Source organism: Sapajus apella, unplaced genomic scaffold (assembly GCF_009761245.1).
Source record: "Sapajus apella isolate SASKATOON/1434 unplaced genomic scaffold, GSC_monkey_1.0 scaffold53, whole genome shotgun sequence".
Taxonomy (NCBI): Eukaryota; Metazoa; Chordata; class Mammalia; order Primates; family Cebidae; genus Sapajus; species Sapajus apella.
Genome location: NW_022436993.1, coordinates 10,939,126 through 10,953,577, shown reverse-complemented (window position 1 = coordinate 10,953,577; position 14,452 = coordinate 10,939,126). Strand labels below are relative to the sequence as shown.

General features: G+C 35.4%; 1 protein-coding gene across 1 annotated transcript in view; it reads right to left on the bottom strand.

Annotated features, from left to right (window-relative positions):
• Positions 1–14,452, bottom strand: part of CUBN (cubilin) — a 287,868-nt gene that overhangs the window by 211,231 nt on the left and 62,185 nt on the right. The gene's annotated exons all lie outside the window — the stretch shown is intronic.

The following is a 14,452-nucleotide window of genomic DNA, read 5'->3' as shown; positions in this document are numbered from 1 at the left end:
TGGTCTCGATCTCTTGGCCTCGTGATCCGCCAACCTCAGCCTCCCAAAGTGCTGGGATTACAGGCCAATAAATAATTTTTTAATAAAAGAAATAAAAGGCCGGGCGCGGTGGCTCACGCCTGTAATCCCAGCACTTTGGGAGGCCAAGGCGGGTGGATCACGAGGTCAAGAGATCGAGGCCATCCTGGTCAACATGGTGAAACCCCGTCTCTACTAAAAATACAAAAAATTAGCTGGGCATGGTGGCGTGTGCCTGTAATCCCAGCAACTCAGGAGGCTGGGGCAGGAGAATTGCCTGAACCCAGGAGGCAGAGGTTGCGGTGAACCGAGATCGCGCCATTGCACTCCAGCCTGGGTAACAAGAGTGAAACTCCATCTCAAAAAAAAAAAAAAAAAAAAAGAAAAGAGTTAAAGATAATGCATTAAAAGGGCTTGGCCCATGATATACACTCAGTAAATGGTGATTATTTAAATTAAAAGGAAGACATTAGATCATTTAAAACACATTTAGCATAGTACCTGGATAATTTTAAGTCCTAAATGAATATCTTCTTTAAAAACTCTTTTAGTTTAATAGTTTTAACTTTACCTATTCAAACGACTTTATACTTGCTAGCCACCCATTCAATCTCCTATGCCCTTCAAATCTGAGACATTTTACAAAGAAAATCTGGTTTGAGTGCTTTTGTTTTTGTTTTGTTTTTGTTTTTGAGACAGAGTCTTGTTCTGTCACCAAGGCTGCAGCGCAGTGGCTGGATCTCGGCTCACTGCAACCTCTGCCTCCTAGGTTCAGGTGATTCTCCTGCCTCAGCCTCCCGAGTGACTGGGACTACAAGCATGCACCACCATGTCCAGTAAATAAATGCAATTTTTAAATGTATTTCCAATTGCGTCCAGCCATACTTAAATCTAGGGTATAGGAGCAGAAAGAGGTTTCCTACAGAAAGGTTTCGGATACAATAAACTATTGTGTTTTAGTGTAAGTTAAAACAAAATGAGGATGTTTATGTATGCTGTTTCCCTAGTTGCTGCTATATAATCATACTCAGAAAAGAAGAATCACTAGTATTGAAAACATAAAGATGCACAGAACATCTGTGTATAGCTCTCAAAGTAATGAGCATTCACCAGATACTTGGTTTTACTGTATTTTAAACAGCAAGTGATCAGGGCTGTACTTTATTGAAGGAATTCACAGTGACATTTAACACCAAAGATTACATTTAACTCCTAAAGTATAGAAAAATGTGCTTTTCTGTAATCTGCCAAAATATTTCCACAAGTGGAAAGGAAGGCAGGCAGGAAGGCAGGGAGGAAGGGAGTAAGAGAGACAGAAGAGAAACAACAGGAAATGTAGAAAAGAAGGACACAGAGAGCAGGGAGGAGTGTAGCAGTGGTCTATTCATATTTCAGACCCAGTAATGAAAATTACTAAGCTAAAAAAATGGACTTCAAATGAAAGCAATGACCCAGTATCCCTGAGCTGACAGAAAAGACAGACTCATTGACTCACACAGAGAGAGCTTTAGCCAGTAAATCAGATATTTAAAGCAAATCGTCTGTTCATGTCACTTGTTCTTAAAGAGATAATGCTTCTTGCTTACTCTCTGTACTCCCAAAGGGGAAATACAGCTGGCTTGCATATCTCTAATGCAGCTTGTCTGTGGGAGAATGTTAAGTATCATGGGGTTCTCAGATGGTAGAACCTGAATTAACAACATTTTGGGCAATAATGAGAGTGTTCCCTTACCTTGCTTATATGCAAGTGATTATTCTAGCACAATTGGTGGGAGTCTGTTAATCTACTGAAATTTTGATTTGCTCACCAAGCTTCTTTTCTGTTGCTGGCACAAAAGTAAACTACAGTTCCTGATGTGTTCAAAGGTTCTTTACACCATTCACTTTGTGTGAAATGCTTTACCCTTTACCTAACACCCCCAAAAACCCCTGCTAATACACAATTTAACATATACGCTCTTATCCATCATTTAACCTGAAATCTTTCCTAACCAAGCATAATTAATTTATCTTGCATAATAAAATTTTATGCAAATAGCAATTTGAGCCCAAAGCATATTTTGTAATTGTTTTTATGTGAGTATATTTACCTAACTAAACCTTGGGATATAAACAAGATCTTATTAACCACTATTTACTATCACTATAGTACCTGGCCCAGATGAGGTCCCAGTAAGTAGCTGTTAAAATTATATTACATAATGTGTTGAAAATGAAGGGGACTTGGTATATGCATGTAAGTTCCTCCCATGCTCCCTACTCCATCCAGCTCTTCTCTTTCAAGCTACCCCTCTACCCCAATCCTACGACTCCCTCTATTTTCATTTTTCCTCTCTCTCTCCTTCCTATACTCTACCCTGGTTGGCAGATGTTCTTTAATATTTTACTGCTTCCAGCTATGACAAGCAACTGTACTAAACCAGCTCCCCTCCTTAAGAACTGTTAAAACTGAACAAAATATTGGACAATCTAGTGCAAGATTGGGATTCTTGACAGAAAGGAAATGCATGATGTATGACTCTTTACTTCTTTGGCTTTCTACCTGGGCAGAATTTCCTGACCACAGAAGAAAGCTGAAGCCCAGGTAGTGAATGACAGTCCTACTGAGCTGCTGATGCAAAGATTAGGGTTGCCAAAGCAGCTGGAACCACAAAAAATTCTCCAGAGAGGAAGAAGTGTATATAGAGGAAAGCAATGAATCTGAGTAGGACTCCTCTTCTATTCTTAGCTAAGCCCGGGCTGAGAATACATAAAGCAAGACTTCAAAAAGCATGTCAGACAGGAGCTGCTACTAGGTTGGAAACAGAAATAAGATCATAAAGGTCAAGGCAATTCTGAGAGACTAATTTAGAGTTCTCTCCCATCCTCAAATAGGCATAACTCCTTAACACCTCGGGTATCCAAATGAGACACCTAAAAGGCCATATCTTACAAGTGAAGACCCTGGACAAGAGGAGGCCTCTCTAGAACTTCCCTACCAAAGGATAAGGCTTAACAGGACCTGCAAGAATCATAGAAGTTGGAGGTTGAGACCTACCAAGTTAGAGGGAATCAGGAAACAGGGACTTTCACAAATATATTCTTTAGGAAGTAAAAATACAAACTTTGCAGATACGAAGCAAGATATCAAACTAGCTTCAGAAAAAGATCAGAGAATACAGTGTCTATGACACATAATTTACCCACATGATATGGGACACTCATATCATATCATGTTCTAACCTATCATATCTACTATAAAATCCAAAATTACCACACGTTTTTAAAAATGAGAAAATATGAATCAAGACAAGAAAAAAAAGTGATCAATAGTCAAGAAAAATGTGGTCATAGTCAAGAAAAAAAGTGATCTTGTGATTCAAAGATGATCCAGGTGTTAGATTCAAAAGACAAAGACTTTAAAGCAGCTATTCAAAATATATTCAAAGACTAAAGAAAAAGCCTTAAAAAGTAAGCAGATAAGAAATTCTGGCCAAAAAAGGGTGGAAATTATTAAAAGAAATCATGGAAATTATATAACTTAGAATTACACTAATTGAAATTAGAAGTTCACGATGAGTTTAATAGTAAACTGTAGTAGAAGAAATAAAAGGCCAGTAAACTTCAATATGTACAAATAGACCTAATTTAACCCAAAGAACAAAGAGAAAAGAACTGCAGGAAAATGAGCAGATATTCAAAAACCAAGGAAAAACAACAAATAGGTTAACACACATACAATTAGAGAACCAGAAGGAGAAGAGAATAAAAGTGGGTCAAAAAACAGAAGGATAAAATGGCGAAAATTCTCCTAAACTTTATGAAAAATGTCTAGTAAGACATAGGAGTTCAGTCAATACTAAACAGGAGCAACAAAAGAAAACTACACTTGGACACATCAAAATGAATCTATTAGAAAACTGAAAGAAGGGAAACACAGGAGCAAGACGGGTAAAAAAAAAAAAAACACATCACATACAGGGACATTATGATATGGATGACAGCTGGCTTCCAATCAAGAACAATGGAGGCAAGAAGAAAATGGAATACATTTTAAATGTTGAGATGGAGAAAAAAAGATTTAAATATTCAGCAAAACTACTTTTTAAAAAAATGACAGTGTAACACTTTTAGATAAACAGAAGCTAAGATCATTTGTCATTAGAAGACTTGTGCTGTATGAAATAATAACATCCATCAGGCCAGAGGAAAATGATACAAGCGGAAAATATCTCCAAGAAGGAATGAAGAACCCTGGAAATGATAAATAATTGCATAAATATAAATGCTAGGCTTTCTTTTCATTACCTCCTTAAAAGAGAATTAGTGATTTAAAGCAAAAATAATATTAAGGTGAATTTATAATATAGAGAGAAGTAAAAGATAGAACTCAAACAGCACGCAGAAGGACAGGTAGATGGAATTACACTAATATGAGATTATTACATTATTACATTTGCAAAGTATAAGGGGCAATGTGTGTAATATGAAGAAATCAGGTAGGAATTAGAAGGTATGAAATGTAAAGCAGCTGATTATTAACTCTAAGAAAATTTGCATATAAGTTAAGGAGTATATTTTTAGCCCTAGAGCAAAAATACAAAAAAAAAAAAAAAAGTATCATTAAAAAGACAATGAAGAAAATAGAATATTAAAAATATTCTGTAAACCAACATGAAGACAGAATAATGGCAACATAAAAAGAGACAAACAACACAACTACCAGAATGGTATGTTAAATTCAACCATGTCAATAATTACATTAGTTGTAAATAGTCTAAACACTTCAGCTAAAACACAGAAAAAGCAGGAACCAATTATATGTTTTTTACTACACAAGCACATTATATAAAATGGCACCATCATATATAATGGTAAAATTAGGCTATAAGTAAAAGAATGAAAAAAGATATACCATATGAACAGCAAATATAAGAAAGCGGATATCATGAAAATAATATCAAACAAAAGTGACTTCAAGAAGGAGGGTATTATTAGATTTATAGAAAGACATTTCATAATGACACAGGGGATGATTTATCAGTAAAACATAATAATCCTCAATGTGCATGCACAAAATAATAGTTTCAAAATACATGAAGGCAAATGAAAAGGCAAAAATTAAAGAAAAAAATAAAACCATGATTAGAGTTGAAGATTTTAACACCTTTCTCTCAGTAACCGAAAACAAAACAGGTAAAAATAAATAAGGTTAGAAAATCTGACCAACACTATCAACCAACTTAAGCTAACTGGCAGAGAGCACTACACTTAAGAACTGCAAACAACACAGTTTTTCAAATGTGCATGAAATGTTCAGCAGCATAGACCACACCTGGGGCTATACTATGATTCTCCATAAATTTTGAACATTGAAAACTTAGTAAGTATGTTATGTAACCACAATAAAATTGAAATTATAAATTAATAAGACATCTTGAAAACCTGCACATATTTGAAAATTAAATAATACATTTGCAAATAATCCACAGAACAAGGAAGAAATCGCAAGATAGTTGAAAAATATTTTGAACTGAAAGTTAGTGAAAATAAAATATATTAAAATGTGGGAGGTGAAGTGAAATAGTGCTTAAAGGCTACATCTATATGTATCTGTAGTTAATTTTTATCTAAAGAAACAGAAAAAAGCAAACTAAGGCAGTAATTAAAAGACAATAAATAGTATAAGAACAGAAATCAATTAAATGGAAAATGCAATAGCAATACAGAAAATAAACAATGTCAAAAATTGGTTATTTGAGAAAATTATTAAAATTGATAGAATTCTACCAAAACTGATCAAAGAAAAAAGAGAAAAAAACAAAAATTACCATTTATAGAAATGAAGAGGGGATGTCACTGTGGAATCTGCAGACATCAAAATAATATAAAGACATCATTATGAAAAACTGTGTAAATAAATTTGACAACATACACAAAATATGTGAATTCTTTCAAAATGCCCATAACTGACTCAAAAGGAAATAGAAAGCTTCAATAGTCTCTATTAATTGAAGAAATTAAGTTTGAAATAATACCTTCCTCCAAAGAAAACTACAGGCTCAAATAATTTCACTGGTGAAACTGTATCAAACAATTAAGAAGTTGTTTACATTCCACAAACTCAGAAAATAGAGAAGATATTTTCTAACTTATAAGACCAATATTACTCCTATACCAAACCAGACAAAGAAGTTTTAAAAATCACAGTTCAGTGTGTCTCACAAACATTGATGCAAAAATCCATAATAAACTTCTAGCATAGCAATTTTGAATATACAAAAAATTATAATACATCAGAACCAGGTGGGGTTCTGATGTATTATACAAAATTTGTTTGACAGTAAAAAATGAAATTAACATAATTTACCACCTAAACGGGATAAAAAAGAAAAGATTTGAGAGACATCAAAAAAACGCAGAAAAATCATTTAGAAAAATTCGACACCCATTCAGGATAAAAACTCAGCAAGTATGCACGGAAGGGAACTCCACAAACTGATAAATGGCACCTATGAAAAATCCAAAGCTAACATCACACTTAAGTGGTAAAGGACTAAATGTTTTCATGTCAAGGTTAAGAAAAAGGTCAATATGCCAACCTCACGCTTTCTGTTCAAGACTGCACAGAAAATTCTAGCCATCGCAGTAATACACATACACAGAGAAATGAGAGAGAGAGAGAGAGAGACAGAGAGACAGAGAGAGAGAGAGACAGAGAAGGGAAAAAATAACTTATTTAACTTATTCACAGTTACTGTCATCTATGTAGTATATACTAAAGAATTTATTTAAAAGTTATTCAAACTAATAACTGAGTTTAACAAGTTTGCAGAATACAAGACATGTATACAAAAATCAATTTATGTTGCATACATCAGCCAAACAACTAGAAAGTAAAATTTTAAAATAGCATATACTACTTTATAATATGGCATATAATTTTATAGTAGCATAAAAACATGAAACAGTTGATAACAAGTTTAATAAAAATATGCACAAACTGTATACTACAAACTTTATTGCTGAAGGATATGAAGGAAGATCTGAATAAATGGAGAGGTAAAATATGTTTGTGATTGGAAGACTGAATTTAAGATGACCTTTACCCCCAAATTGTTCTGTAAATTCAACACAATCTCAATCAAATTCTCAAGTGTTTTACATAATTGAAAAGCTGATTCTAAAATGAATATGGAAATACAAAAAATCTAGGCTAGCCCAAACAATTTTGAAAAAGGAGTATAAATCTAGAGGTTTTACACTTCCAGATTTTAATATACAATATAAAATTATGTAATATTAAGTAATATGTCCTATTATTGTAAGGGCAAATATGTACATCAATCTGATGAAAAAGAGATTCCAGAAGCAGACCCACACATGAACACAGGCAGGTGATTTTCAACAAAAATGCAAAGGCAATTCAGTAGGGGTGTGGGTGAAGGAGAATGTTTTCAACAATTAAATACCATTTACTAAACAAACTTGGATACATAACTCACACCGTATAGGAAAACTGATTCAAAATGGAACATAGAATAAATATAAAATCTCAAACTATACAACTTCTAGAAGGATGCAAGGGGGAGATCTTGACAACTTTGATAGTCAAATATTTCTTAGACAAGATACAAAATGCACTAACCATAAAAGGGATAAAAAGACATAATGAACTTCTGTTCTTCTAAAGATACCATAAGGAAAAGAAAAGTTTAGCCTGGGAGAAAATACTTGCAATACATTTAGCTGACAAAGGACATGGCTTCTATGCAGAATATATAACATATGACTCATTAATAAGAAACAAACAAAAATGAGGACTGTGGTTTTAATGAACACCTCACAAAAGAAAATATATGAATTGTCAAAAAGCATATGAAAAGGACTCAGCACTATTAGTACTCAGGGAAATGCAAAATAAAACCTGCTACGCAACTACCAGAGGCTAAAAATGAAAATATTGGCAATATGAAGGATTGGGAAAGATGTGGAAAAAAATCGTTGCAAGGCAGGTGAGCCGCCATAGTGGGACTCCACCTAGGAAGGTTTTGGGCTTTGCCCAGGAAAGAATTCAAGGATGAGCTGGTGGTGGACAAAATCAGCTTCATTGAGGTAGCCGTGTTCCAGTTCCATGGCAGCTCCTGCAGAGCAGTGCTACCCCATAGGCAATGTGTTGAGAGTAGGATCTTGGGGAAGTTTTGCAGTCATATCTATACCCACATGCAAATTAAGGGGTGAGTTATTCAGAAATTTCTAGAAAAAGGATGGTAACTTCTGGGTGTTGTCGTGGCAAAGGCAAACTGTCATGGTGCTGTTGGGCATGTCTTAGGGAGAGATGCTTCTGTCTCTGCCCTGTTATAGCCAGTCTTCCATGTGGTCTGGCGTTGAGCCCCAGCTCCTGTTTCAGAATTGTCATTATATAAAATAGTAAAAAAAAAAAGTTTGGAAAAAAAAGTTTGGCACTTTCTTATAAAGTTAAACATATCATTACCATATGAGTCCCAGAAATTCTACTCCTAGGTATTTACTCAAAAGAATGAATAAGTCCACAAAAAATTTGCATGTCAATGTTCATGGTAGCTTTTTTGGTAACAGCTAAAAACTGGGAAAAGCCCAGCTATCTAACAATAGGTGAACAGATAATCAAATTATGATATATTTATGCAATGGAAGGCTAGTCAGCAATAGAAAGAAAAGAACAGATAAATACAGCAACATGAAAAAAATTCCGGACACATTATACTAAATGAAAGATGTCAGAAAGAAAAGAGTACATACTATGTATTCCTGTTCATAGCTGCCTTTTGCACAGTTAAAACTATTCTGTACTGGTAGAAACCAGGTCTGTGGCTGCTGACACAGAGGAAGTTGAGGAAACTAAGCAAAGGAACATGAGGATGTCTTCTGGAGTGACAGAAGTATTCTGTAGCTTGAATGGAGACGGCTAAATGGGTGTACACAATTCTGAAAATTATGGATAAATTTACTGAAATTACAGGAAAGAAAATCCATATTATGTTAAAAGCTTCAAAGTTCTGTGCACAGGCAGGTTTTGCTCTCTAGAGAAAATCCAATAAATAATTCAGATATCTAATAAATAATACATAAAACTGAAATAGAGAAATAAAATACCATATTCGAAGGGACCCCTTCTGTACATATTAAATAATAGAATATTTAATCCTAAAATCTGATGGTAGTTTTATGAGTTTCAAATTTTACAGAGAGAAAAATTATTGTTCTCTGAACTTAATGTATCTATTTCTTGAAAGATTAAAAACTCTTCTTAACTATCACTGAATTACATAGATGTTTATGTTTCTTCCCTTGACAATATAAATGGCTCCTTCTAGAATAATTTTAATACTGAAAAATGTCGCTGCTAAGTTTTGGTTTCCTCTTGTGATTTTCAACAAAGCACAAATGATTAAATTAGAATGTGTTTCCATACAAGGATATTCATGTATTGGCATGATGCTTATTATTACATCAATACAAAATGCAAAGATAAAACGTATCTATGCATTTTATTTTATTTTATATTGACAAAGGAAAATTCACAGCCAATATCAGTTAGCCTTTTGTTATGTTCTAGGAACATTTACAAAGAAATGAAAAATAAAAGCACATTTCTTCTATCCCCTAAATTCAACTAAACTACAATGGAAAAGCATATCTCTGAAGATCAAAGACAACTGTTGGCAGAACTCACATATTTTTCTTTCTGGCCAATCTCAAAAAAAAAAAAAAAAAGTAAAGAAAGAAAAGAGAAAACATACAAATGCTCTCTATGGACCATTACAAAAATCACAAAACAATATTTTTCTAAAACTCACAATATATCTCTGCCTTCACGAAACATTAAGTAAGTTTTTGTAACACAGAACTCGCTCATTATGAAAGGGCAAAATGAGAAACATGTATAACCCTCCAAACCACAAAGCAACGATGATATCAGTCCCATAAAATTTAAACCACAGAAATAGGATAAACTGATCCTGTGGAGAGGAATGCATCTCATATGGAGATCCTACATTATGGGGAACTGCTCCAGCTCCTCTCTGCTTTGGATTATGGGATAATTTATGTGATTATCCAGTTACATTAAGGCTCAATCTTTAGGCTATGCTTTCTGAAATCACTTATGAAACGTTTGGTTTCTGAACGAATCCATATGACCTCAGACATTCTAGAAATGTGCTAAATAAACAGCCAACCCAGGAGCCATCATCTGCTTCCACAGACATGTTTGGTTTAGCACCCTTCAAAGTGAAGAAACAAGGGAAGACATAATTACAGGTTCAGTTTCTCCCTTAAGAAAGAAGAAGCCTTCTCAGTCAAACTCAACATTTTGCTACAGTTTTCTGCTAGGCAGTCATGGTCCTTGCTTTTTCTTTTCCCTCTCAGCTGACCAATGCCGATTAATACCAAAATAAGCAAAGTAGCCATTGGAAAATTGTGCTTGGACATTGAGAATCATATTTTATATCTGGCAAAGTCATGGTTCTTTACGGCCAAAATGTCATTTTCACATTGAATGTCTCATTTTGTCTTCCTCAACTATGCAAGGCAGCCAGGCATTATTCCCCCACGTTTTAGAGAGGGAGATGAGAGATCTCAAGTTCCTGGAGATTAAGTTCTGAAAGACACTTAGTTCAAGTGTGGCCAAGATGAAATTTGAACCCAAGTCCTCTCTTTCCAAATCCTATTCTCTTTAACAATCCCTGGTTTTTCTACTCAGGAAATGTCAATTTAAAGGCGAAGACAAGTAGGGAACTAAGAACATCATGATTAAGCATTTTGTTACATTTTTATTCTAAGGAGTAAGAATATAACAAACAAGATAAATGAACTGAGCCAGGAAGTGCTGGGATACCTGTATATACAAAATTATGAGAAAACAGTAGGCTATAAGAAAGTAAATCATTTTTTTATTTTTGACACAGAGTTTCACTCTTGTTGTCCAAACTGGAGTGCAATGGCATGATCTCGGTTCACTGCAACCTCTGCCTCCCAGGTTCAAGTGATTCTTCTGCCTCAGCCTCCCAAGTAGCTGGGATTACAGGTGTGTGCCACCATGGCTGGCTAATTTTTTTGTGTGTTTTTAGAATAAATGGGATTTCACCATGGTAGTCAGGCTGGTCTCGAACTCCTGACCTCAGGTAACCCACCTACCTCAGCCTCCCAAAGTACTGGGATTACTGGCATGAGCCACCGCACCTGGCTGAAAGTAAATCTTTAAAAGCCAAATCAACTTACTACAAAACCTTTTCCAAAGGAAAAATATCTGAATCTCTCATAGCAGAGAATATAGAATTCAAGGTGGATAGAAAGAATCAGAGAGGCTTGTGACTTGTTCAAAGTATTCCAAATTAAGGCCGGCTTCAGTGGCTCATGCCTGTAATCTCAGCACTTTGGGAGGCCGAGGTGGGGGAATCACCTGAGATCAGGAGTTCAGGACCAGCCTGACAAACACAGTGATCCCTGTCTCTACTAAAAATACAAAATTAGCAGGGCATGGTGGTGCATGCCTGGAATCCCAGCAACTTGGGAGGCTGAGGCAGGAGAACCACTTGAATCTAGGAGGCGGAGGTTGCAGTCAGCCAAGATTTCACCATTGCACTCCAGCCTGGACAACGAGAGTGAAACTCCATCTCAAAACAAACAAACAACAATTAAAAAAAAAAAAGTATTCCAAATTAGTATCAAGTCTGGGACTAGGACCAAGACTTCTGACCTCCCTACAGCATCCACTTTCCCTGTGTCATGAATAGTACTTTCCATCATGAGCAGTTACAGCCCAATTCACTTTCATAACTCCCTTGTAATCCTACAGCAATTCACATGCTAAGACTTGACTTTCAGAGTCCTTGATAAACTACAGTTTCATTAGAACCCCGTGAACTACTTGGCAAACAAGCCCCCAGACCTATTTTAATCAAAATTTCTGGGTGGGGCCCAGATGCCTGAATTTATAACAAGAAAATCCGTATCTCAAATTTCTCATGAACACTCAAGTTTGACAACACTATCGTCCCAAACTGAAGTTTTAAAATAGAAACAGAACTCTCTCTATCCATTTATTGTAAAGAAGCCCTCTTTGGGTATTTTTTTCACCATTTCCTAACTTTGCACTCCTAAATGCCTCTTCTGAGCTCATTCCAGGATGACTGATAAAAACAGCACTAACCACCCACTGACGAGTAGGTGGAACCCTGCCTTGAGAATGCGAGAGGCCAAGAAAGCCCAGCAGGGCTCATCTCTAATCCTGTGTTGATGTTGTGACCATTCTTGGCCATTTCCCTGGACAATTGTGAAGGTTTTCTCTTTGCAGGAAATATGAAAAATCCACCACAGTATGATTATAGCCCTGAATTAAATGTTACTAGCCACGCGATATGCAGCTTATTTAGGGCATTTCTAAGAGCTAATCTGGACATGGTAAAAGAAATAGTTTGACTTCTGAACCAATTAGCTATGTATTCTTGGGAGGATAAATTCAATATCCAGACGTCTACCTTGCTCATTTAAAAATTAAGGTAACTGGAATAAATTTGTGCTTCAAACCTTCTTGACATACCCTAAAAAATACATTTACATCAACCACACAGGGGCACAGAGATACTGCAAACAGGTCTCATGAAGTAACACCTAACTTTTTATGATAAACTCTGATACCTTCTCTCCTATTCCTTTCTATTCTACTCCATACTTTTAATAATCGCAAGCAGCAACTGAATAAATGAATTTCATGACTCACTAGTGAGTCATGAATTACAGATTGAAAAACACTGGACTAGAGGTTAAGTGGGTTTTCCTCTAATATTAAAGTTGGAAATGAATCAAGTACTTTTCTCTGTTCTTGTTTATACTTTTAAAGTTCCCTCTTAGCAGGATTATATATTAATGTATATGCAAGAGAGGTTAATAGAATGTAAAATTTTACTTTAAATTGATAACATTAATTAGTCGATTACATTCTCTCAGGATTCAAATATTTTGTAGTTTGAAAGAGCAAAATCTAGTATGTTAAATTAAAGCCTGGTCTTGTAGTTACTAAGAACTTCGTAAGAGTTTTAACCTGCTAACATTGTACTCGTTCGCTTTTTATTCTATTTTCCCAGGCACATCTGGATAAAGGCAGAAACAAAGCAGCAAGGAAGGAGGTCCAAGTAATCACAAGAAGCAGATCTTTTTTCTCCTGGGAGAAAAGTATATGATTCTCTCACACTCAGGATTCTGGAGAAATCTAAAGCCTTGCTTTCAAACATAGAACTGCTGCAGAGTTTTGACTGAAATGAAGAGTAGTGGCCAGCCCCTCTGAAGGAGAACTACTTGAGAAATTGGGTAAGGATTCTGAGTGGGAGATGTTTAAACTTTTAGTTATTTTAGAGAGTGGGGATTTTAAAAGATGAGCATCTGGGAGTCTCAGGATGCAAGAGTGCGTCAGAGGGTGCATGTTCCAACATAAAGCTACCAGTTCTTTCTAGAGGGAGCTCAGTGAACTGTACTATGCTAATGGGGTCATCCCAAGGCTGAGAACTGCTTGGAAGCACGGTCACCACATGCCTACTATGGGTCTACGCTGGATGTTATTTGGGCCCGTTAATACAATGATGTAAAAGGAAAGCTCAGAGCCTCTAAAAAGGAACATATCCTAGGCAAAACATGAGCCTAACGAAATATGACTCCTTCATCAATGCCAGGCACAAGCTCTTGTGGCTGGGAGCATCTCTGGTTCACATGTTACCTCAAAGATCTCATCTGCCAAAAGTATTTGTTTCCTATGCTTTATTTACAAAGAACACGACAATAATGAGAAATTAAGTCACAGGAAAAGTATGATGAAAGGAATAAATGCTGAAAAGATTAACTTCATTAGGTCAAATTGAGAAATGTATATTTTGCCAAGAAATCTTCCATTCCTTGCCCTGAAATTTCATGCAGTAGTGTCTAATTTTTATCTGTTGTTCTTTTCCCAATTTCTTAACATAAGTATTCAGTCTCTTTGTAACTTTTCATTCTGATAAAATTTTAAGACACAAGAATGAGCTCCTGAATTCTTTTTACCCAGATTTATTATGTATTTGTATTTTGCACCCATTACTTTATCATTCTCTCTCTCTCTCTCTCTTTCTCTCTCTCTCGCACACACACACACACATACACACACACACACACACACACATGCACAGACATACAAACACTATCCCTTATGAACTCAACCAATTCAGAGTACTTTGGAGATATTACATTTCTTTACCCTCTAAAAACTTCAGTATATTGTTGCTAAGGGAAGAAAAAAACATTCTTTTAACAAAACCACAGTACAATTATCAAAATTAGAAGATTTAATATTGATGCAATATTCTTATCTAGTCACTACTTTTAATAAGGAAGGTATTTAAGTCACTACCTTTTACTCTAAATATAGCTCTCATTGTGTGGCACA